Source organism: Choloepus didactylus, chromosome 16 (genome assembly GCF_015220235.1).
Source record: "Choloepus didactylus isolate mChoDid1 chromosome 16, mChoDid1.pri, whole genome shotgun sequence".
NCBI lineage: Eukaryota > Metazoa > Chordata > Mammalia > Pilosa > Megalonychidae > Choloepus > Choloepus didactylus.
Window position 1 is genome coordinate 28875263 of NC_051322.1, and position 4239 is coordinate 28879501.

At 34.8% G+C, this 4239-nt stretch overlaps 1 pseudogene; it reads right to left on the reverse strand.

Moving 5' to 3' along the window:
• Positions 1 to 2507: 2507 nt before the first annotated feature.
• LOC119511611 lies at positions 2508 to 3902 on the reverse strand (annotated as a pseudogene).
• Positions 3903 to 4239: the final 337 nt, after the last annotated feature.

The following is a 4239-nucleotide window of genomic DNA, read 5'->3' on the forward strand; positions in this document are numbered from 1 at the left end:
CTTTCTTTTATCTAGTAGCTTTAGCTAGTACCTCCTGCATAATGTTACATAATTATCACAGTGGACATCCATGTGAAAATATGGACAGTGGAAATAGCTCCAGGGATTCCCTCATTAAGCATGACGTTGGCTCTGGGCTAAGTAGATACATTTTATTATGTTGAGGAAAACCACTGATTCATTTTTATTGTTTTGAGCAATAATAAATGTTAAGTTTTATCAAATATTTTTCAGTGTCTATTTGTCTCCTTGGGTTAATTATTTTGGAAGATTATTAATATGTGTTCTAATACTGAGCACCTTGCACTTCTGGAATAAAACCCACTTGCTCATGTATGGGAGTCTCTTAATGTGGGACTGAATTCTGTTTAATGATTTGTTTAGGATATTCATATTACTACCATATATGGCATGTATCGCTTTCTGTGCAATCTTTATCAGGCTTTGATATCTATAATTTATTCACTTCATAAAAATATGTCCATTTATTCCTCTTATTCTCTGTTCTTGAATAGTTGAAATATGTTCTTTAATGTCTCTTCTATGTAAACAAACTAAATCAAGTGGCTTTTACCTATTTATTCTGTTTAAATTAGCATAACTATATTTTCTATCTCTGGGATATTTTGATAAACTATATTTTCCTAGAAAATGATCTACTTTAACCAAGTTTTCAAAATTATTTACATAGGGTTAGACAAATAGTTGCTAGATACTAAAATGTTCTATAATTCCGTCCTCACTTTTCTCTATTATTTTCTTATGTTATATATTTGGACTTCCCTGTCTGTCCCAGGAAACACATATTGTGCCCCTTCCTTAGATTTGACTGCTTTATTTATTTTATTCATTTATTTTTAAAAAAAACAGCCAGCGTTTGGATGTCATTCTAGTCTGTTAATATTAGTTTTCCAACTCATTAATTTCTGAGTTTATTTATAATAATTTCTTCTGTATACTTTTCCTCAGTTTTTTTTTTTTTTTTTTTTTTTTGCTGTTCCACTAACTTTTTGAATTGGATACCTAATCTGTTTATTAATTCCTTAATTGATGTAAATATTTAAAACTATGAATTTTCCTATGGTCACTCATTTGGCAGTATTTTATATGCAAACAACTCAATAGAGTATGTTGCAATTATTACTTGTAAAAAATTAGGTAATTTGATCATATGTCATCACTGACCCAGAAGTTATACAGGAGAGTGATTTTTTTTTAATTCCCTAGTTGGAAGTCACTTTTTTCCTTATTTTGTTCTTAATTTTTATTTTTATTGCATTGTGAAAAATGAATGTATTATTTATACTTCCTGGAATGTGTTAAGATTTTCTCTGTGATGTAGTATATATATGGTCAATTTTTGTGAATATTCCCTAGGCAAATGAAAAAAAAATGTGTATTCTCTATTTTCAGCTTGTAGAGTTTGAGATATATCCATCTGATCTATCTTTTGAATCATATTATTCCATTTTTTCCATGTTTTTGTTTCTGTGCTCTATCAAGGACAGAAAGAAGTAAACTAAAGTCTCTTACCACTACTGTTTCTCCTTTTCCTTGTATCTCTTGTAATTTCTGTTTCATAAACTTGGGTGCCAAGTTATTTGATGTGTAGGTAAGCAAAATGTTGAAGACTCATTGCGAATTATGAGAAAACTCCTTCTTTGCCTCATTTAATTCATTTTTACCTGAATTCTATTTCTAATATGACTTTTGCTTGCTTATTTTTCTTTTTTTGCATTTGTTTGATATACCTTTGCTCACCTCTCATTTTCAGCTTTACTGAGTTACTTTGTTTTGGTATGTTTCCTAAATATCATACAGTTAAGTTTTTTTTAATCTAATCTGAATTTTTTTTATTTTTTAATAGGTGAGTTAAGCCTATTTATATTAATTTAATTAGGAGTTAATTTATCTTAGATCTGCCATTTTATCTTATGTTTTCTATTTTATGCAGTGAATTTTTTAAAAAGATTTTTACTACATAGTGTGTTTTCTTAGCTTGGATTTTTGGGTGTAGTTATTCTGATGCATAAGAATTTTATTTACAATTTTATATAATCCCTTTATCCAATGTTTCTTTATATAGTACTGATTAATTTCTTACTATGACTAATGATAAAACCAGGACATTTTACTTTCCTGACAACCTGTTTTTAGCTAATAATATTTTCTTTCCTAATACAATTAAATATGCTTTTTCTTCTATTACTGCCACCTTTAAATAATAGGCATTAATCTTTTTTTTTTCCTCATTAAATTCTGTTTTAATGGGTCTCAAAATTCTATGACAGATTTTTGGTCATTGTTTCCATTTAAAAAGTACTGATTTTAAAAACTAATAACTTAAAACTGCCACACAAAAACAAATGGTGCACAAAACATTCCTTTCCTTCTGAAAGTTTTATAATGCATTGTTATCATTAACCAGTCCTTTACTATTAAACTTAAATGGCCAATTGAAACAAACAGTTCTGAAATCATTCTTCCACCACTGATTAAGACTGGGCTGGCAGGTGTTATAGGTAATATTCATTTAGCCTTCTAAGCTTTCTGGGCAGACTTGGTGACCTTGCCAGCTCCAGCAGCCTTCTTGTCCACTGCCTTGATGACACCCACAGCAACTGTCTTTCTCATATCCCAAACAGCAAAACAAACCAGAGGAGGATAATCAGAGAAGCTCTCAACACACACGGGCTTGCCAGGAACCTTATCAATGATGGCAGCATCACCAGATTTCAGAAATTTGGGGCCAGCTTCCAGCTTCTTACCAGAAAGATGATCAATCTTCTCCTTCAGCTCAGCAAACTTGCAAGCAATGTGAGCTGTGTGACAATCCAGCACAGGTGCACAGCCAGCATTCATTTGGCCTGGATGGTTCAAGATAATCACCTGAGCAGTGAAGCCAGCTGCTTCCATTGGTGGCTCATTTTTGCTGTCATCAGCCACATTGCCACGACAAACATCTTTTACAGACACATTCTTGACATTGAAGCCCACATTGTCCCCAGGAAGAGCTTCACTCAAAGCTCCATCTCAACAGACTTTACTTCAGTTGTAACGTTGACTGGAGCAAAGATGACCACCATGCCCAGTTTGAGAACACCAGTCTCCAGTTTGGGACAGTACCAATACCACCAATTTTGTAGACATCCTGAGAGGCATATGCAAGGGTTTGTCAGTTGGAAGAGTGGGTGGCAGGATGCAATCCAGATCTTCAAGCAGTGTGGTTCCACTGGCATTGCCATCCTTACGGGTGACTTTCCATCCCTTGAACCAAGGCATGTTAGCACTTGGCTCCAGCATGTTGTCATCATTCCAACCAGAGATTGGCACAAATGCTACTGTGTCAGGGTTGTAGCCAATTTTCTTAATGTAGGTGCTGACTTCCATAACGATTTCCTCACATCTCTTCTGGCTGCAGGTGGCTCAGTGGAATCCATTTTGTTAATACCAACAATTAGTTGTTTCACACCTACTGTGTAAGCCAGAAGGGCACGCTCACGGGTCTGGCCATTCTTGGAGGTACCAGCTTCAAATGTCTCAATACCAGCAGCAACAATCAGGACAGCACAGTCAGCCTGAGATGTGGCTGTAACCATGTTTTTAATACAGTCTCTGTGTCCTGGGGCATCAGTGATGGTCACATAGTACTTACTGGTCTCAGATTTCCACAGGGAGATATCAATGGTGATACCACACTCATGTTCAGCTTTCAGTTTATCCAAGTCCCAGGCATACTTGAAGGACCCCTTTCCCATCTCAGCAGCCTCCTCCTCAAATTTTTCAATGGTTCTTTTGTCGATTCCACCACATTTGTAGATCAGGTGGCCAGTAGTGGTGGATTTGCCAAAATCTACATGTCCAATAACAACAATGTTGATATGAGTCTTTTCCTTTCCCATTTTGGCTTAAGAATCAGTGATGGTTTTCACAACACCGGTGTTCTGGCAGCAAACCCATTGCGATAAAGCTATTGATCATTTTTAATGAAACAATCAGCAAAGTTATTCTACTGCCCACCTTCTTTCAACCTTTCTCTAGAATTTTTTTTAGTTGTAGTATTTCTACATTGTCAGAACATGAACATTATACTATGTTTCATTGTTCTAATCTCCAATTTTGTGCTAATGTTAATTCTGTAGGAAAATACATTCAATGCTCCCTGCTTTTGTTGTAATCTCCCTAGTCACCTCTTGACCTCTACTAATTTCCTCAAAAAGGGCTTATGAAGACTATATT